Here is a 22,705-nt window from a genome sequence, read left to right as displayed (position 1 = left end):
CCTGCCAAAAAAAAAAAAAAAAGATTTGTATACTAAGATAGGTACATGTGTGGGGGCAGCTAGGTGGCACTATCATGGATAAAGCACCGGCCCTGGATTCAGGAGGACCTGAGTTCAAATCTGGACTCAGACACTTGACACTTACTAGCTGTGTGACCTTGGGCAAGTCACTTAACTCTCATTGTCCTGCCCCCCCCCAAAAAAAGATGGGTACATGTGGAACAATCTCGAAAAATGCTGGCAACTGAGGCAGTTGACAGTAAAAGTTCTCCTAACATAAGGAACAGAAGCAGACCTCAAGGATGAAGACATTTTCAGGGTATTGTGCAGAAAAGTGATATGCCAGAAGAGTGTACAGTTAAGGTCACAAATATTAAGTCCACAAGTCAGCAAGCATTTATTAAGCACCTACTATGTGCCAGACACTAAAGCACTGAAGATATAAAGAAAGGCAATGCTCCACATATACATACATACATACATATACACACATACCCACATGCACATACCCACACAAACGCACCATTACAGATACACATACACACATATACATGCATACACATACACATACAGAGAGAGGCTCTATTGGAGATAATCTGGGAGGGAAGGTTCTAGCATTAGGGGGCATTGAGAAAGACTTCTTGTAGAAGGTGGGTTTTTATCTGGAACCTGAAGTAAGCCAGATCCCCTGATCATTTTCTAACTTTCCTGTTTTCTTATCTTTTTTGGGGGGGTGGGGCAATGAGGGTTAAGTGACTTGCCCAGGGTCACACAGCTAAGTAAGTGTCAAGTGTCTGAGGCCAGATTTGAACTCAGGTCCTCCTGAATCCAGGGCTGGTGCTTTATCCACTATAGTGCCACCTAGCTGCCCTACTTTCCTGTTTTCTTACATCTTAATTCCTTCCACTAACTTTGTTACCCAGTGACACTAGCCTTCCTGTGGTTCCTCCAACATGATACTCTATCTCCAAATTTTATTGGCTGTTCCTCATGCCTAAAATGCTCTTTCTTCTCCTCAAAACTTCCCCCACCCTCTTAGCTGAGAACCTTGCTCCATATTTCATTAGAACAATGGAGGTGATTTCCAGGGAGCTCCCTCTTCTCCCCTCCTCCTCCTCATCTCACATCACCAAGATGCCTTCTGCCACAGTCTTCTCTTTCATCCCTGTCTCACATGAAGAGGTAACCCTTCTTCTTGTCAAAACAAAACCTTCTATCTACACAAGGGGTCTCATTCCATCCCATCTTCATGCTCTATCATTCCTACTCTATTACTAATCTTCTATCTTTCCTTGTCTATTGATTGCTTCCCTACTGCCTACAAGCACATTCATGTCTCCCCCTCCCCCAAAAACCCTCCCCTGATCCATCCACCCTCGCTATCATCCCTTATCTCTTCTCCTTTTGTGGTTAAACTCCCCGAGATGTCTGTCCACAATAAATGTTTCTACTTCCCTTCCTTTCATTCTCTTCTAATTCTCTAATCTGACTTGTGACCTTATCATTCCATTGAAACCTCTCTCCAAAGTTACCAACAATCTCTTTTTTTCTTTTTAAATTTTTTTCTAACAATCTCAATTTACCAAATCAAATGTTCTTTTTTGTTGTTCAGTTGTTTCAGTTATGCCTGACTCTTCACAAGACATCACCTTGCTGACAAATGTCCATACAGTCAAAGCTATGGCTTTTCTAGTAGCAATGCATGGCTGTGAGAGTTGGACTATAAGGAAAACTGAGCACCATGTAATACATGCTCTCTAATTGTAGTACTGGAGAAGACTTTTGAAAGTCCCTTGAACATCAAGGAGATCAAACCAGTCAATACTTAAAGAAATTAATTCAGGCAAATGCTGAAACTGAAGCTTAAATACTTTGGCCACATAATGAGATGGGACTCATTGGAAAAGACCCTGAGGTTGAGAAAGATTGAAGGCAAAAGGAAAAGGGGACGGCAGAGGATGAGGTGGATAGATAGTGTCATGGAAACAATGAGCATCAGCTTAAACAGATTTCAGGTAATAGTGGAGGACAGAAGGGCCTCATGTTCTATGGTTTATGACTGAACAACAATGATCTTTTCTTTTTATCATAAGAGTATTTTTTTATTTTCCAGTTACATGTAAAGATAGTTTTCAACATTTGTTTTCATAAGATTTTGAGTTCCAAATTTTTCTCCCTCCCCACTCCCAAGACAGAAAGCAATATGATATAGGTTATATATGTATAATCACATTAAACATACTTCTGTATTAGTCATCTTGTGAAAGAAGAATCATAACAAAAGGGAAAAACCTCAAAAAAACCCCAAAAGTAGAAACAGTATGGTTCAATCTGCATTCAGAATCCACAGTTCTTTTTTTCTGGATGTGGAAAACATTTTCCATCATGAGTCCTTTGGAGTTGTCTTGGATCATTGTATTGCTGAGAAGAGTTAAGTCTATCACAATCATCACACAATGTTGGTGTTACTGTGTATGATGTTCTCCTGGTTCTGCTCACTTCACTAAGCACCAGTCCACTTAAGTCTTTACAGGTTTCTCTGAACTCCTGTTCATCATTTCTTACAGCACAATAGTATTTCATTATATTCATATACCACTTGTTCAACCATTCCCCAATTGATGGGCATCTCCTCAATTTCCAAGTCTTTGCCACCACAAAGAGAGCTGCTAGAAATGTTTTTGTACATGTGGGACCTTTCCCCTCTTTTATGATCTCTTTGGGATACAGACCTAGCAGTGGTAACACTGGGCCAAAGGGTATGCACAGTCCCATAGCCCTTTGGGTATCGCCGTAGCTTTTTGGTTTCTCTGTATGCCTCAAGTCTCTCACCCCTCCAATCTATCCTTCAATCAGCTGTCAAATTGGTATTGCTAAAGTACAGATCTGACCATATCACTCCTCTACCCAAGAAATTCCAGTGGCTCCCTATGACCTCCAGGACCAAATAAAAACTTCTCTATTTGGCATTCAAAGCCTTTCATAATCTGGCCCCTTTCTATCTTTCCAGTATTCCTACACATAATTCTCCCTCCATCCCACCCTACCATGTATTCTGTGATCCAATGGCACTGGCCTCTTTGCTGTTACTAACATTAGACCCTCCATCTCCCATCATTGGGCATTTTCACTGGCTGTCCCTCATACCTAGAATGCACTCTCTCCTTTGGCTCCCGTCTTGAAGTCCCAGCTAAAACCCCACATTCTATAAATAGCTATTTCCGATCTCAATACTAGTGCCTTCCTTTTGTTGATTATCTCCAATTTCTCCTGTATATAGCTTGTTTGTACATAGTTATTTGCCTGTTGTCTCCCCCATTCTATTGTGAGCTCTCTGAGGTGAGGGACTGCCTTTTGCCCTTCTTTGTATTCTCAGCTCTTAGCACAATCCCTGACACATAGTTGGTGCCTAATAAATGTGGATGGACTTAGTTCTGTCTCCTGCCATCCTTGGTTTTTTTCAAGACTCGCTCCTATCTCCCTTTGTGTAAGAAACCTTTTCCAGTCCTCCTCCCACCCCACCCCCACCCCTAGCTGGTGCCTTCCCTCTAGATTATCTTCCATTTACATTGTATAGATGGGCCATCGACAGTCACCAGTCGATCTGATTTATATCTTGCCACTAGACTCAGATGGCTCTGGAGGACAGAGTGAGGCTGGTGACTTTACACAGCCCTCCATCACTTAAACCCAATTCACTGTGTGATGAAGTAATGGGATTTTGCAGATACTCAAAGACCCACCTGGAGATTAATCTAGACTGATTGAATCAAGTGAGAGTGATTGACTGCTGATTAGCCTACTTCAAGTTAATTGGATTGTAATCACACCTGGCTATCCCTTAAGAAGGTATTGTTCTCAGAAGCTAGACTGTGAACTCAACTTGAGAACACCTTCAAAACCAATGGATTTGGATGACACCAACCAATCAGCTTGAAGCAGTGTGTAAGGACTACCTCTGTTCCAGACCTATAAAAAGCTTCCACAATCAGCTTGATGGAGAGTTCCTGAATAAAGCAGGCTTGTGGAGGAGGACTTGAGGAAGAACCCAACCAGGCTGGAACTCTATGTGAGATAGGCCTTTTCTTAACTTTCTGAACTCCATGTTAATACCTGTATGCTTTAATAAATGTTTAATGCCCAAAGACTGGTGCTGAAGCTTCTAATTTAAGGCAATCACACAATAGATTTTAAACATCACAACTGCAAGTCATGATATCACCTTCCTGATGTCACAGTCCTCTTCGAGAATGAAGGCCGAACAACAAACCACAACAGATCTTATGTGTACATAGTTCTTTGTATATTGTCTCCCACATTAGTTTTCTTTGTATCCCCAATCCTTAACTGTGTGATTGGCCCATAGTAGACACTTAATAAATGCTTGCTGGCTGACTAACTTACTGTGTAACCCAAAGGTTATGCTTGGATTTACACAACTGCCAGTGCATATCAACCAGTTCCTTAAGAACATGTTCCTTCTCATCCCAGTGATTTTCAAATGGCACCAAAGACGTTGGTCAAGGCTGATCGTCCATTCTGGCCCTTCTATTTTTGTTTCTTCTTAATGATAAATAGACAAATGGGATCATTGTGGGCCTTAGCAATGTTGTGATGGATATTTTCCCTCTTTCCTTTTTAGATGTTTTATAGATGTTCTTTTTTATACATTACCATTAATTCCCAATGACCATCGTCAAGAGAATTTTCCCTTATAATAAATAGAGTTAAGCAAAATAAATGAACACACTGATCATGTCTGACTATGTATATGCCTCATTCCATACCTATAATAACTTCTCTGCTGAGGCAAGAGGCCAGTTTTACCATTAGTCTTCTGAAGTCATTGCATTGATTCTCAAGTCTTTCAGTGTTGTTTCCAGTCATCATGCAAATTGCCAGCTACTCTTCACTTTACTCTGCATCAGTTCAAATAAGTCTTCCCAAGTTTCTCTGAATTCATGTTAGCCATTAGAGTACAATAATATACCATTCTCTTTATGTAGTACAAAAATTTGTTCAACCATTTCCTAATCAATGGATACCATTTTCCTTCCAGTTCTTTTTTTTTTGGTGGGAAAATGAGGGTTAAGTGACTTGCCCAGGGTCACACAGCTAGTAAGAGTCAAGTATCTGAGGCTGGATTTGAACTCAGGTCCTCTTGAGTCCCTGACTGGTGCTTTATCCACTGTGCCACCCAGCTGCCCCCTTCCTTCCAGTTCTTTGCAGGGAGGACTAGTACCTCTCATATGAGGGCTTGCTGAGCTCCTTTCAGGACTGCTTATCCACCTTCAGTGTTTATCTGTCATCCAGCTCTCACCTGTGACTCCAAGAAGCTGTAGCATATACAGTAGTCACACTCAGGTAAAACTGTCTCAGCAGATGGACTCAACCAGGCTGAGAGCAATTGACAGGCCTCCAACCCCTCTGTGAATTAGGGGGATGTTTATCCCAAGCATGTGAAGACTTCCACCGGCAGAATGGGAGGATGAGAATAGTTTATTCAGTGGCCATGAAGGTCACTGAAGCAGGTACTATGGGGCATTTGGAGCTTGGTCAGACATCTTTGCTGCATCCCGGGCCATTGCCAGTCATCTTGACTTTTGTCTTGCCACTGGACTTCAATGACTGGAAGAGAGAGTAAGGCTGACAACTTTGTGCAACTCTGCCTCCCTTTAACCAAATTCATGAGGGAGTCAAGACATCCATGATGTCATTGGTCCTCTTCAAAAATGAAGAACAAACACAACCTCAAAATGTTGCTATAAATATCCTTGCATAGTTAGTACCCTACTCTTTGTCAGTGGCATTTTAGGGAATACTCTTCAAGTATCTGGCAGATGCTTTCCAGTAGTATTGCTGGAGAAGAGTATAGATGGTTTCCTCGAATTGTTTTAGGTGTGGATGTATGGCAGAATTCTTTACACATTCTCTTTTATTTTCTTTTGGGGGGCGGGGCAATGAGGGTTAAATGACTTGCCCAGGGTCACACAACTAGTAGGTGTCAAGTGTCTGAGGCTAGATTTAAATTCAGGTCCTTCTGAATCCAGAGCCAGTGCTCTATACACTGCCCCACACATTTTCTATAGTAGCCACCAAATCAGTTAATGTTTAATTCAATAAGCATTTGTTAAGTGCCTACTATGTGCCAAGCACTACATCAGGCACTGGGGATAATAAAGGAAGGCAAAAGTATGATTCTCACTCTCAAGGAGGTTATAGTCTAGTGGGAGAGACAACATGTAAGTAACTATGTGTAAATAAGTTCTAGACCAGGTAAATTGGAGCCAATCAATGGAGTAGAATGAAAGGGGATCAGGAAAGGCTTCCTGTAGAAAGTAAGGCAGCCAGGAGGAGGAGATAAAATGGGAGAGAATTCCCATGGGGAAGAGCCAGAGAAAATGCCCAGAGTCTGGAGATTGAGTATCTTGGAGTGAGGAACAAGGAGGGCAGTGTCACTGGATGATACAGTATGTGAAGGGGAGGAAGGTCTAAGATTTAAAAGGTAAGAAGGGGCCAGGTTACGAAGGGCTTTGAATGCCAAATAGAATTTTATATTTGATTCTGGAGGCAATAGGAAATCAGTGGAGTTTATTGAGTAGAGGGGAAGGGTAAAATGGCCAGATCTATATTTTAGGAAGATTAATTTGACAGCTGAGTGAAGGATGAAACGCAGTGGGGAGAGATTTGAAGCAGGACGACTTACCGGCTGCACTCCTCTAAAGAGGCAGATTCAGATTTTTTCAATAGATTTTTTTTCAATAGATCCTCATCACAGTCCATAGGAAATCCCCCAAACCAACAGTGCTTGGTATTGGTTTATACCCATTACTGTGTACCAGCATTCACCCCAAACAAACAGTTGTGCATTGAAAAAGTCCAAAAACATGTGCAAGGTGTAACACCTCCAAGGAATAGTTTGGTGGTATCTTCTTGCACCTCTTCATTCGAGTCCTACTTGATCTTTATATTTTTGTTATATTTCCTTTTTCTTTTTGGCCTGTCATTCTTCCCTTTACATTGTTGTCATCACTGTGTATATCATTTTCTTGGCTCTGCTTACTTCATCCTGCATCAGTTCATGTAGATCTTTCTATGCTTCTCTGTATTCATCACACTTATCATTTTTTACAGCAGAGTAAGATTCCATTACATCTGTGGACCACACTTTGTTTAGCCATTCCCCAACTGATGGGCAGCAACTTTGTTTTCAATTTTTTAGCTATCACAAAAATGCTGCTATAAATATTTTGGAGTATATGGGGATATTTGTTTTTTCTTATTGATGGCTTCCTTGGGGTATTATCCCAGTAATCGAGTCCCTGGTTCAAATGGTATGGGCAGTTTAGTCACTTTATCTGTATAATGCTAAACTGCTTTCCAAAATGGTTGTACCATTTAATAGCTCCACCAACAATGTATTTGTATGCCTATTATTCCACAACTCCTCCATCATTAACTGTTGTCATTTTGTTAGTTTTGCTTTCAGGGTGTGAGATGAAGTCTTGGGGTTCTTTTGATGTACATTTCTCTTATGGAGATTTGGGCCATTTTTTCATGAGGTTGGGAATACTTTGCAGTTTTTCTTTAGAGATCTGTTTGTTCATTTGACCATTTATGTATCAAGGAATGGTTATTAGTCATATATATACACACATATGTGCATGTGTGTATGTGTATATACACACACATATTGCTTATGTATCTTAGATACCAAACCTTTATCAGAGAAATATGATATGAAGATTTTTTTCCCCTCATTCAACTGCTTCCCTTCTTATCCTAGCTAGGATCAATAATGTCATCTATTCAGAAAGTTTTTAGTTTCAGGTTCCCTCTTCTACTTTAGATACAGTATTATGTTCCTTCAGTTACTTTATTTTAGTCTTTTTAAAGGGGGCTCTGCTCCTACTGGCCTTCTTCTCTTTACCCCTGATCCCTTCTTCTCATTTGACGTTCCTCCTTCCTCTCCTCCCCTTCAGTTAATCCTATTCCTTAGCTTTTAAATTCCATTATTGTACCCCTTTCCAAAAAAGAATTTATCTCACTGTCTTTTATTGATCTTCTCTTTCTGTTTACTCCAGATCCTCATTCTCTGATTCATGAACCCTCCTCCTTTCTCTGTATTTGTCATGCAATCAGAACTTCCAAGGTATCTCCATTCTAGGCTCTCCCTCTAGGAGCTTTCTGCTACTGCCTTATAGGGATTGCCCCATGGATTCCCCTTCTCCATTGTGCCTCACTCCCAGGTGACAGAGAGGACAGTCCTCCATAGCAGGACCCCTCACTATCACATCCTTGATTATGTAGCTCACTATTATTTTGTTGATCTTCCCCCTGACACACACACACACACACACACACACACACACATTTGCCTAGAAATCTTCTTATGTCTAGAGGAGGGGATAACAGGGTACAAGAGTGGGTTTTGGCATGTCTGCTTCTTGTCCTTGAATCTGCTGGTACAGCATTGTTGCTGATGTGGGAGGAGTGGGAGGAGTACTAAGTGATTTCAGGGTCAATTTGCTGTAGAGGACATAAAGACCATTCTCATAATTCTCATTTCTCTTTTAAACTATTTAGGGACAGTGTTTTGTTGTTACATGTTCTTCTCAAATTCCACAGAGTCCTCTGGGTCATCAAGTTATCTGGATCATTTTATTGGATCATTTCTCTTTATTTTTCAGTATTTATTCATAGATTCCTGGACTTATTTCCAAGATCTGGAAGCCATATTTCCTTCTGTTGTTCATGTTTTCCCAGTTGATTTATCTGTTTATATGCAAAGTTTTTGAAATTTCTTCTTCCTGATATCTTTGGTACTTTTGGGCTTTCACCCCTCCTTATTTTCCTTATTACTCACTTCCTGACTCCCTCCCCTATGATAACAGCTTCCTTGGGGGCTGAATCTCATAGCATCATAGCCTCCCCAACACTGGGCAATTCACAATGTACCTGCCTAGGTCTCTGCCCCAAGTTACTTTAGAGTGGTCAGATCTGACCCCAGCTGGATGCTGTGATCTTTCTCTCAGACTTGATAGAGTGCCTGTCTCCATCCCACAAACACACACAGTGTCCTAGTGATCTGTCCTACTCCCTCTGTTCTTTATCTCTCTCCCAGCACAGGAAGTTCAAAGACTGTTTCCCCCCAAAGAACTTTGTAGCTTTCCCTGGAAGTTTTTGTTCCTAAAGAACTGAGGCCAAAAAAAAAAAAAAAAGAACTGAGGCCAGGCTGCTGGTGGAGGCTCAAGCACATTAGAAAGAGGGAGCCAGCCCAGGGTGCAGGGGTGGATTTGGCATAAGCCTGTGTCCTTGGGTCTGTTAGTGCAGCCTCACTTCTGGGAGGGTGGGAGGTGGGGGAGGAGTACTGAGTGAGCTCAGGGTCGGTGAACCACAGTCCCTGGGTTTGGGTGGGGGGGGGTCTTCCACCTTCTTTTGGATTCGAGGTGTCCTAGACCATGGAAACAAATTAAGTTACTTTATCTTTGGCACATAGATTCTGTTTTGGAGAGGTCTGAGAAGTTGTAGGGGAATCAGAGAAAATATCGAGTCCCACATCTCATTGTTCATGTGACCTCATGCCATATGTGTGTGTGTGTGTGTGTATTATATATACATATATGTATAAACACATGGTGACTTGTTTGGGAAAATATATGTGTGTGTATCTATTTGTGGGGGTATTTCTATAGATATATAGATACACACACATATATTTTCCCAAACAATTCACCTTCAGAGGCTAAGCAGCCTCTCTCAGGATCCAGACCATTCCTCCCATTCCTGCCTCCCCCCAGATTTCAGCACCACAACAACAAACAAAGGGATGAGTTAAGGTAAAGGCCAGAGGGGAGGGAAAGGTTAGAAGGACTCATTAACCTCTGTTAAACAGAACAAAGAAATTGTCAGGTGAGAGGTGGTAGTACTCAGGTATTCCTCAATAAAGAATTACACTATCTGCACATTGTTCAATTAGAATTAAAGTCATCTTTATTTGATGCTAGGGAAAGTGACCGAGTGGTAAGTTGAAGACTTCACCACTCAGGGAAGAGGGCTTAGAAACATTCTCCTCTTTGAACAGAAGGAAGGCAAAAGCTTTTCTAGAGGATAGATGGAGTGTGCACTTGAAAACCAGAAAGTTCCTTTTTGGGGTGGGGCGGGGAAAGCTTGGATACTTGTCATATTCCTGAAAGTCAAGGGGGATTTTTTGTTTTTGTTTTTGTTGTTTTGTTTGTTTGTTTTTTAGTGAGGCAATTGGGGTTAAGTGGCTTGCCCAGGGTCACACAGCTAGTAAGTATTAAGTGTCTGAGGTCGGATTTGAACTCAGGTCCTCCTGAATCCAGGGCCAGTGCTGTATCTGCTGCGCCACCTAGCTGCCCCCAAGGGGGATTTTTTGAAATGATGGTCCTGACCTTTGGGGTGATCTCTATTTCCTAGTTCCAGTCAGGTAATAGCCATGACTAAGTGACTTTCCTGCTGTAGAATTTTATCTCCCCTCACTCCTTCAGTATGTCTGTCCTGATATCTAGTTGGTCAATCTAAACTTTAATAGTCCCTTGATTCCTCGATATGTCTGTCCTGTTATATGGCCATCTTTGGTTTTGCTTCTCACAGGAGAAACTTCTGATTTATTCTAAGCCCATGTCAGAAACACAAGTGGCATTATAAAGGGAAAAGGAGAGGACAGCTGGCTAGTGCCTGCTAAACACACTTCACAGCCTCTCAAAGAGGGAAGAAGGGTTGAATAAAGCCACATAATGCTAAATGAAAAGAGAACTGGGGAGGGGGCTCCAGCCTGGAGAAAAGGGATAAATAATAAAAGCACAGGATAGATGAATTGGAGAAAAATAAGTGGGGAGGGGGGGAGAATAAAAGAAGATTGCCCAAACACCTGCTGTACATTGGGTTAGGAGAGAGTGTTGCTAAAAGTGTGAAGAAGAAAGAGAAGAAATGGGAATAAGGAAACAAAAAGCAAATTGGTCTCAAATAACAATGCCCAGAACCCATTTCTGGAGGGCAAACCTTCACATGAGGGGTAGGACTGACTTTCGGTCCACGATATGTTTGGGACCTTGTTGAAAGAGGAAATCCCACACTGCCTGTGAGGAGGCCTGGGTTCCAGTCCTGACTCCGCTACTGGTTAGGTGACTCGGGTCCAGTTATATCACTCCAATGAGTCTCCATTTCCTTATCTTTAAAATGAGAATCCCACCAACACAACCCAGGGTCATTGTGAGGAAAGGGCTTTAGAATGCATAGCATACAGCAGGCGTGTAATAAATGCTTGGTGATTGATGTCTTCTTTAGCAAAAATAAGTGGAACCTATTCTAGGTCACAGGATCACCCAAATTTGGAGCTGGGATTGACTAAGAGAGTCTCTAGCCCAGAGATCCTTAACCTGGGAGTCTGGGAACTTCTTGTGGTTTTTTCCAGTGTTGATAACTGTATTTCAATATCACTGACTTCCTTTGTAATCCTATGGATTTTGCTTTACACAGTTAAAGCCATGATTCTGAGAAGGGGTCCAGAGGCTTCCCCAGACTGCCAAGGAGGTCCAAGGCACAAAAAAGGTGAAACCCCCTGCTCTGGTTGAACCCCTTTATCTTGCAGTTGAGAAAGGCTTAGTAGCTTACCTGAAGTCACACAAAGAGCTCCTACAGTCTTAGATTTAGAGCTAAAGGGGCCCCAGAAATCATTAGGTCCGATCTCTCCATTTTACAGATGAGAGAACTAAGGTTCAGACAGAGTGACTTGTCCAAGGTCACATGGGTGGTAGGCAGCCAATCTGCAATTTGAACCCAGACCCTCTAAGTCCCTTTCCACAAGGACAATCCTGGGATTTAGGGTTGAAAGGACCCAGGGATTCACTTACAGAACGAATCAGAGAGCAAGTGACTTGTCCAAAGTCACACAGCTAGTGAGTGACCCTGCGGAGATTCCAGATCCGGCACCTTGTCCTCTGCTCCAGGCTCTTTGTGATCGTGTGCTCAAGAGGCAAAGCTCTGGAGAGGAGAGAAAAGAAGAACCCAAGGGAGATTTAGATATTACACACAAGAATCTCTCCATTATTCAGGCCCAGACCTATGATTTCACCAGTATAGGTGACTCCCACAGAGGAAAGGCCCTCTACCCATGCCGCTTGAAAGTTTGGTGGGCCACTGAAAGGTGAGGTGACTTGTCTGGAGTCACAGCACTGTGTCAAAGGTGGGACTGCAACCTAGGCCTTCCTGAGTAGGAAGCTGGCTCTCTCTGTCTCCGTCTCTCTCCTTCCTACATCATATTTTCCCTCTCTTATGCCTCTTCTGTTTCATCTGTGTGTGCCCTTCTGCCACGAGTGCAAATCCTGACATCTCAGGGATTTTCCAGGCAGTATTCATCAGTTACTGTGGCCCCAAACGTCTGCCCCAATACTGTACCTTCTGGTGCTCTACCTCTTTGTGCCTGTCATGGACAAGAGACCCAGACCCATCCTCATGTCCATTCTCCATACCATCCCAGCTTGGTGGGAATGTCCACAGCTTGTACCTGGATGCCATGGCCTTTGATATCCCAGAGTCACCTGCAGGCCCCAGTGGGTCATACTTCTGACCTGCAATTTAGCCCCAAACTGCCTTGCCCCAAGGTTCTGAACTGTGATATTCCTCTCCCTTCAGGTCAATTCATAAAACATTTGCTAAGGGCCTACTATGTACAAGACATTGCATTGAGTTAAGGGATGTGTGCATGGATAGGAGAGGCTGGCTTTCTCACCAGTAAGGACCATGAGGCAGGGAACTTCCAATCACCCAGCACCTTGCCTCCTCAAGATGATGTCCTGGACTGTAGGTCTAGGAGAGCTGTCCTCCCCGGCTCCACCTCCGCCTAGCAGCTGCTACCATTCATTTGGGATCTAGTGTGGTTTCAGTGAGGTAACTCTCTAAGACTTAGGGTACAGAGAGGGTACCCACCTGCATCAATGGATGGAGGTTCCTCACCTAGGAGTTGCTTCAGTCACTCAACTTCATGTTGTGGTTAAACAACACTGTGGTTAATTTTGAGAGACAGTTTGGCACAGCTGGCCTCTAATCTAAGAAGACCTGGGTTCAAGTCTCACCTCTGACACATCCTGACTGTATGGCCATGGACAAGTCACTAGCCTCCCCTCCCCCCACAACTCTCTATAACTATTACCTATAGAACACATGCTGACCTGGATTGGTATGGAGGAGGGTGCCCTGTACCATTGAAATTACAGGTGCAGACCCTATTCCTCTCCCTATCCTTGATGAGTTTAGTCAAAGCCTGGTCCAGTCAAGAAAGCATTGTCTCATGTACTAGGGAATCAGTGAATCAACACTCACCATGAATGTCCTGAGATCAGGGCTGCGGATTCAGAGAAAGACCAAGACAGTTCTTGCCCTCAGGGAGCTCCCTGTTTAATAGGGGAGAGAACATGCAAACAACTATGCATATGGGAGATACATACCTTGTGAATGGAATGAGTCTCCAGAGGAAGGCATTGGGGTGGGGTGAGAGATCTGGGGAAGGCAAGATTGGAGCTGAGGCTGGAAGGAAGCTATGGGAAGTGAAGATGAGGAAGGGGTGAAGAGGGAAAATATTCCAGGTGTGGAGGAAAGTCATGCAAATGCATACATAGAGACAGGAGGAGTGTCATGGATGGGGAGCAAGTCAGCCAAAGTAACTGGATCATAGAGTAAGTACCTGAAATAAAGGTAAATGTAAGGAGTCTGGGAGGGCAGGGAGGTGTCAGTGCAGGAAAGGCTTTAAATGCTGAACAGAGGTACACAGTAGGCACTTAATAAATGCTCATTGACTGACTGACTGAAGTCTGACCATGTCATTCCTCTGCTCATTAAACTCTGATGACTCCCTATTACACACACTGCTGTTTGGGATTTGAGGCCCCTCCCAGCGTGCCTCCCACTCCGGGATACACACAGTATCACCTTTGCTCTGCATTGTCCCTTCCAGCCAAATTGACTTCCTTCCTTTCCTCAAACAAAACATTCCACCACTCATCTCCCGCCCTTTGCACGGGCAGTCCCTCCTGCTGTTTCCCCCATGTCTCCCAGAGGGAATGATTCCCTCTTCCCTTCTGGCTCCCTAGAATCCCAAGTTGGAGCTCAGCTGGAGGGCCCCAACTTCTTACATGAGGCTCTGCCATCTTACAGCCTACCCTACTGGCTCTTGGCTAAACACTCAATCTATATTTCTTTGGAGGGGGTATGGGTATGTGTGCATGGGATTTCTCCCATCAGAGCACCAACTCCTTGAAAGCAGGGACTGATCTAGTTTTGTCTTTGCATTGGCAGTGCCCCACACAAGGTGTGGTATACATTAGGTCCTTGGAGTCAAGAAGATCTGAGTTCCAATCTCGCCTCTGACACTGACTAGCTGTGTGACCCTGAGCAAGTCAATTCATGCCTTTCTGTCTCAGTTTCTTCATCTGTAAAATGGGAATGATTATAATAGCACCTACCTGACAAGATTGGTGTGAGACTGAGGTGAGTTAACATACATAAAGTGCTTTATAAACTTTAAAGCATGATAACAATGCTAGCTATTATTGTTGTCATTAATAATAATAATAATAATAGGGGCAGCTAGGTGGCGCAGTGGATAAAGCACTGGCCCTGGATTCAGGAGTTCCTGAGTTCAAATCCGGCCTCAGACACTTGACACTTACTAGCTGTGTGACCCTGGGCAAGTCTCTTAACCCCATTGCCCCGTTAAAAAAAAAAATAATAATAATAAATGTTTGTTGATTGAGAGATGAGATGCAGGCCCTGCCTCCAAGGTCTATAGACTCTCATCCCCCTCACACCACCCCATTCTCAAACCTTCACATCAATTCCATCAGACCCTCTCACCTCTGGATCCTGAAACCCAGGGAGGGGAAAGGACTTGTCCAAGGTCACACCTAGGCTCAAAGATCTACAGCTGGGAGAGACCTCGTTTTACAGAGAAGGAAAATGAGGCCTAGAAAAGCGAAGTACTTCACATGAGAGGAAAGCATCAGAGTCAGGATTTTAATCTAGAACCTCAGATTCTAGGACCAGTGTTCTTTCCCTTGGGTTATGCTTAAACCTATAGTCAGCCATTTTAATGATGCCCCATCTTGCCCTCTATGTTCCCCCTAATGCTCCCTTCTCTGCCACTCTTTTCTAGCAGTCAAGGACAGGTGCTGGGAATCAAGAAACTTTGCTACTGGTGGGACCACTGTAGATTTGGGTTGTCTAACTCTCCTGATCCTCACCGAAGTGCAGCTATCTTCTCAGAAACTAGGTTATATGTGGAAAGAGCACTAGCCTTGGAGTCAGGAAGACCTGAATTCAAATCCAGCCGCAGACACCTACTAGCTGTGTGCCCCCATCCAAGTCACTTCACCCTCTTTGCCCCAGTTTACTTAACTGTAAAATTGATTTATCTACTGGGGCAGTTGATGAGAACAGCACAGTGCCTGACAAATAGTAGGTGCTTAATAAACACTTGGTTCCTTCCTTCTTCTTCTTGACTATCTACCACCCTCCCCAGAACAGCTGTTTCAAGCCTTCATTTCTTACCTTAAGCCAATCCTACTTCTCCCCAAGCAAACAGCCATGCCCCTTGAACTGAGAACAAAACATCGTACTCTTCCTCAATCATCTTCTGCCTCTCTGACTTTGCCCATGCTGTCCCCCCTTCTGGAAATGCCCTTGCTCCTCACCTCTGTCTGATACCACTAGTTTCCTTCAAGGCTCAATTCAAAGGCTCCTTCTACATAAAAACCTTTTTTCCTCTTGTTTTGTTGGTGAAGCCACCAGTCATCCCCGTCACCAAGATTCAAAACCTCAATGTTTCTACCTGCCCCCTTCTCTCTGCTCAAATAAGCTCATAGGATGCTCATTTTACAGATGAGTAAACTGAGGCCCAGTATAAGTTACTCACCCAAAGGTCATGTAGCCAGTAAGTAGATGAGACAGGAGTCAAACACCATTATAAAAAAAAAAGGACAAGAATGGAGCCTGCAAATTAAAGACCAGTGAGCCTGATTCCTGGCAGAATTCTAGAATGTATTATTAAAGGGATGGTCAGTGACCATCTAGAAAAGAAAGCAGCAGTCATCACAAAGGGCCCATTGGGTATCTTCAAGAATGAGTTATGCTGGGGCAGCTAGGTGGCGCAGTGGATAAAGCACTGGCCCTGGATTCAAGAGGATCTGAGTTCAAATCCAGCCTCAGACATTTGACACTTACTAGCTGTGCGACCCTGGGGCAAGCCACTTAACCCTCATTGCCCTGCCCCCCAAAATAAAACAAAACAAAAAGAATCATTCTGAAAAAAAAAAGAATGAGTCATGCCCTCCCCTGTAACTTATATATATACACACACACACACACACACACACACACACATACATATATATACATACATATATACATACATATATATATACATATATATATGTATGTGTGTATATATATATATATATATAACTAGGTCCCTATTTGTGCACAAACTCCCAGAAGTAATTGCATTATTTGAATCTGCCCTGCATATTTCTATTGGGCTGAAACCAATGACCATATTTGCTGTAACTGCAATTTCAAATAGTGAAAATTTTAATATATGTGACAGCTTCAGGGGACTCATCATTCTCACTAATTGGGACCTGGCTGTATGCATGAGCAAAACAAATCAATGTATTGACCATGTCTAAAAATGCACGTCTCATTCTTCAGATGCTCAGACGTACATTTCCAGATGGAACCAGTGGCTGATTTGCTTTGCTTGGTTATCTGTATTTGTTACAGGGGAGGGCTTCTATTTGGAGAGAGGACTATGCTAGGGCATAGTGATGGATAGGTAAATAGAAAGAGCATTAATAGAACATTTTTTAAATGCACAGAAGAAAATGAAAACAAGTTCAGAAGGGGACACAAATAAAGCAATTCTGTTACTACCTTGTTAAATTATATATATATAATATATATAGCTATGTGTGTGTATATATATACATACATAAAACATACACACACACATATATATATTTATGTATGTGTATATATACATACATATATATATATATATATATATTGCTTTTCAAAGACAGACTGTAAATAGAAGTCCACAGTTTCTTACACAATCTTCTCACTTGATCTTTGGTGTATATTGAACTGTTTGTGTTTCTTGACAACTGCTAAGTTAGTAATGAAAAACAAACCAATTTTAGCCTTGTTCTGCCTGGTCTCAGAGTGCAGTGTAATGGGGGAACGTTACAAAGAGGTCAGTTCAGGCTCGATGTCCAAGAGCGGGATGGGCCACCCTCATTGGAAGGATTCAGACAAAAGTTGGATGACCCCTTACCAGATATGACATAGAAGACAGTCTTTTTTCAGGTATGGTCTGGACCAAATAGGTAGTCATTGAAGTCCCTTCCAATTCTGAAATTCTATGATTCTGTGATTTATTTTAAAGATCTCAGAAGCTTTGTGAGAAAGAGTCTGGGATAGTGGATAGAGAATGAGCCTTGGAATCAGGCAGACTTGGGTCCTGTGTCCAAATCAGCTAACTTCTGAAGGACTGGAAATTACAGATGAACTGTTAATCTCTGTGAATGGAGAGATGCAGCATGGTATGATGGGGGAAAACACTGTTTCTGGAGTCAGAGGACCTGGGTTCAAATTCCACCTCTGATACTTGCTACCTGTGTGACCTTAGGCAAGTCACTTAGCCTCCCTGGGCTCTCAATGATAAAATAAAGGAGTTGGACTAGCTACCCCCTGAGATTACTTCCAGCTCTAGATATGTGCTCCTGTGGCCCACCCCAATGACCAGTCTGAAGCATAAGACTCAAGCAGGAACACAATATCCAGATCAGAAGCTTTCTTGTCACCAGCATCTCCATTTCCCCCTGAACATCAAACACCTTTTCTGTCTTATGTGGCAGGTCATATGAAACCATGTACCATTTGCATTGTGGACTTTCTAAAAAGATAAGTAGTGTTAGCCATGATGACAATAATAACCCCCATTTATATAGTGCTTCATAGTTCACAAAGTCATTCTTCTCCTATTTCTATTCAGAGTTTTCCAACATTAATTTGGACAAGGGTCAAATTCAGTAACAACTTGAATACCCAAAGAAGGCTATAGATAATTAAAAATATAAGGGTATAGAATAAAGCCTATTTTCCAAGCTCCACAAAAGCAGACATAGCCATACTTGATGCAGCATATAAAATGTAATGAGAGCAATGGGCCCACTTACATTAATGGAGTTTTTTGGGAGACTGATCTCCACCTCTGTAATGCATACTCTTCATGATAACCAAAGGTTCTCAAGGGGATTTGTACAAAACATGGCCATCGGGCAGCTAGGTGGCACAGTGGATAAAACACTGGCCCTGGATTCAGGAGGACTTGAGTTCAAATCCAGCCTCAGACACGTGACACTTACTAGCTGTGTGACCCTGGGCAAGTCATTTAACCCTCATTGCCCCAACCTCCCTCCCCCCCAAAATTAAAAACATAACAAAACAAAACAAGGCCATTGCAATCCAAGAGTAGACAATATCAGAGAGAGTGGTGAAGACCCCATTACCAATGTTCAATAAACCCAAATCCAAAACAACATTGAAATTCAAACAAGAGGGGAGGAAATTATGCAGAGGATGGAAAGAGGGACATTAAACAAGAACACAACAATGCCCTTTGCTCACCAACATAAGGTGGACTTTTCTAAAATAGATTCTGTCATTATGAGTAAGGAGACTATAAGTGAAATGAATAAAAGCATTCATGGACTAGGCATTATCAGCTAGATAGAAAGCATCATGACAGGACAGGCCCTCTAGCTGAAAGAGACCTGGAACCTGTGGGTGCAGCCATCAAGCCTGTCAGTCACTGGGGCGGCTCTGGCGGCTGCTGTCCAGCTTCTGAATTGAGATATTACTTAGCAGGATTCTGTACCCCTATTCTTAAAAATTAGATGGGACCTCAGAGGCACTGGGCAGTGTCATAGCCTCAGTACAGAGAAGGGAGCATAATGGACAAAGTATGGGCCAGTGTGTCAGGAATCTAGGCTCTCATTCTACCTTCTCCAGTGGCTCGCTGTGTGAACTTGGGTAGGTGACTTCCTCTTTCTGGGCCTACAATTCCTGCTCTAGAAAATAAGGAGGTTGAACTAAATGATCTCTTAGTGGCAGAAGATCAAGACATTACAAGACTAGGAGGTAGAAAAATGAATACTGGGGCTACCAAGACCATCTCTCTGTCTTGTACCCAGGAGAGCACAGGGACTTTGTCAAATGCTTGGTAAAATCTTGGCAAAGCACGTCCACAGCATTCCCTTGGGCCGGACAGTCTTGTCTAAAAAAGCTACAAAATGAGTCAAACAGGACCTGCTCTGATGAAGCCATGCCGACGCTAAGTAATCACTGCTTCCCTTTCGAAGTTCTCTCTCTCTCTCTCTCTCTCTCTCTCTCTCTCTCACACACACACACACACACACACACACACACACACACACACACACACACACACACACACGGACTCATTCAAACATACTTTGGCAAAAACTTCATCAGGAATTGAAATCAAGATTGTTAGCCTATAGTTTGAAGACCCCACACTCTTCTCTTTTGCGAAGATTAGGATAAATGACCTTCTCCAGTCATGTCTCCCATTGTCCTTGACTTTTCAAAGACCACCAAGGCAGGGCCTCAGCAATCTGACAGCTCTTTCAAATGGTATGCAATTTGTCCTTTTGAATTCACTCACAACATGGCTAGGTGCTTTCTCAACTATCTCCCATAACTTTGGTTTCAATTCCCTGATCACCATTTTGATCTCTCTCCCCCTGATGTGTGGTCTTTATCCTTAGCAAAAAAAACATAAACTCAGTAAGAGTCTAGTGGTTCTGGGATGTGTGTAATGACATAATGGGTAGGTGCTTTGTTGTTTCTCAGAATCACAGAATTTGAACATTGAAGGGCTTCCAATCATCATCTAGTCCAATGAATACACCAAAGAAACCCCCACCAAAATGTTGTATTAGACAAGGGGCCATCTAGCCTCTGCTTGAAGACCTCAAATGAAAGGGGGGACTTCCTACCTCCCATGGCTGAGTAGTCCACTTTGAGAGAGCTCTAATTGTTGGGAAGTTTTTCTTGACATCAAACCTGAATTGACATCTTTGTAACTTCCCTCACTGCCCAGCCCTCACCCCTATTGCTCCTGATTCTCCCCTCTGGGGCCAAACAATAGTTACTATAGAGTAAACAGGAAATAATCTCAGAAGGAAGGTACTAGAAAGAGGGGTGGGGGTGAAGGTCATGAAAGGTCTCTTATAGGTACAATCTGAACCATGTCTTGAAGGAAGCCCGAGAAATCAGTAGGTGGTGAGGAGGAGGCTCCAGACATGGGGAACAGTCAGTGAAAATGAAGAATTGGGACCTAGTGTCATGCATGAGAAAGAACAAAAAAGGTGACGTTGCTGAATTGTAAGCAGGAAGGGCAGGAAGGTATAAGAAGACTGGAAAGGGAGGAAGTGTCCAGATTGTGAAGGGCTTTAAATGCCAAACAGAAGGCTTTCTAGTTGATCCTGGAGGGAGCTGCTAGAATTTATTGGTAGGGTGTGTTTGTGTTTGTGTGTGTGTGTGTGTGTGTGTGTGTGTGTGTGTGTGTGTGTGTGTGTGTGTGAGAGAGAGAGAGAGAGAGAGAGAGAGAGAGAGAGAGAGAGAGAGAGAGAGAGAGAGATGATAAGACTTGTACTTTAGGAAAATTACTTTGGTAAATTAGAAGAGGAAGGATTGGAGTGGGGAAAGACTTGAGGCAGGAAAACCAATCTGCAGGCTGTTGTAATAGTCCAGTTAAGAGACAGTGAGGGACAGCCTGCACCACAGTGATGGCTGTGTAAGTAGATAGAAGAGGATGGATACAAGACATAATGGGAAGGTAGAAACTTCAGGAATTGGCAACAGATAAGATGTGTGGGGTGAGTAGAAGCAAGGAGCTGAAGATAACACTAAGGTTGTGAGCATGGGTCACTGGGAAAATGATGTTGCCCTCAATAGTAATGGAAGACAGGACTTTTGGGGGGGGGTGGATAATGAGTCCTAGATTTTTATGTAGAGTCTGAGATGCTTACAAGTTCATAAACCCCATGTTGAGTCCCTGCTTTACATGGAGAAGAAAAGAGGGCACAGAAAGGGTCACCAGTGGTTAGTGTGTGTGCCCTGGAAGAAGATCCCACAACAGAAACTGAGAAGGATCATTCTGGCAAAATGAAGAACCCGGAGAGAGCTGTATTGTGAAAACCTGGAAAGAAGAGAACATCAAGGAGAAGAGGGTGATTCACCATGTTGAAGACAGCAGATGAGTCAAGAAGGGTGAGGACTGAGAAAAGGCTGTCAGATTGGCAAGCACTGAGAGACCAGTTTCAATTGAATGATGAAGTCATAAGACAGACTAGACTGCAGAGGGTTTAGTAGAAAAGGAGAAGAGAGGAGAGAAAGTGGAGGCTACCTAGTATAGACAGCTTTCTCCAGGAGTTTAGCTGACAAGGGGAGGAGAGCATGATAGCTAGAGGGGATGGTCAGATCAAAGGAGGGTTTTTTTAAGGATAGGGGAGATATGGGTACTTTTTTCAGCAGCATGGAAGGAGAGATTGAAGATTAGAGAAGCCGTGAGGATGATAGAGGGAACAACCTGCTAGAGAAATCATAAGGGATGGGATCAAGGGTGCATATAGAGGAGTTTGGCTTGACAAAGCAAAGGGCCATTTCTTCATGTGAGATGGGGCAAAGAAGGATGTAGTGTAGAAACATGTCAGCGTAAAGTCAGATAAGGGCAAGGGGAGAAAAGGGAGATTTTGACAAATGGCCTCGATTTTTATTTTTAATGAAATAGGAAGTTAGATTTTCACTTGAGAGGGTACAGGAGGATAGAGAGACATGGAAAGTTTGAGGAGGAATGAAAAAGTTTGGAAAAGTCCACATAGTGAGTGGGATAATGAATCTGTTGGGCAGGTGGAAAAGGATTACCTTACCATGGTGAGAGCCCAGTTGAAATTATTTATCATAAATTTGTAGTGAACCCAGTTAACACAATTTTGTGATTTTTCTCCAGGTCAGTATGTGAGTAGGAGAAGAAAGGGAGGATGTAGTCCAAAGCTAGGGTTTGGCAAAGTGTGACTGATGATAGGATAAATGGCAAAGAAATTGAGTGTAGAGCTGAACTGATTTACCAAGAGGTTGAGACAGGGAAGGGAGACCAGTATAGGTAGTGCAGAATTAAGAACTTGGGGAAAAACAGGAGCAGAGAGATTGGCAGTCATGGTAGACACAGAACAAGCTCAGGGGTTATAAGGCAGAGGGAATGATAGAATAATAAAAGTATGTCAGTCAGTCAACAAACATTTGTTACACACTTACTATGTGCCAGGAATTCTGCTCAACACCCCATACAAAGAAAGGCAAAGAAGGGAGGAAGGGAACTCTCAAAGAGTTCCCAGTCTGATGGAAGAAACAATATGTAAATAACTACATAAATACAGGCTCTACACAGGAAAAATGGGAGGTAATCCCCAGAGGGAAGGCAATGGAGTTAAAGGGGACCAGGAAAGACTTCCTGTAGGAGGAGGGATTTTAGCTGAGACTTGAAGGAAGTCAGAGAAGCCAACAGATGGAGATGAGAAGGTACACGAAGACTTGAAGGGGG

The sequence above is a fragment of the Dromiciops gliroides genome, chromosome X, assembly GCF_019393635.1.
Source record: "Dromiciops gliroides isolate mDroGli1 chromosome X, mDroGli1.pri, whole genome shotgun sequence".
Lineage (NCBI taxonomy): Eukaryota > Metazoa > Chordata > Mammalia > Microbiotheria > Microbiotheriidae > Dromiciops > Dromiciops gliroides.
This window is presented reverse-complemented; position numbering follows the sequence as displayed.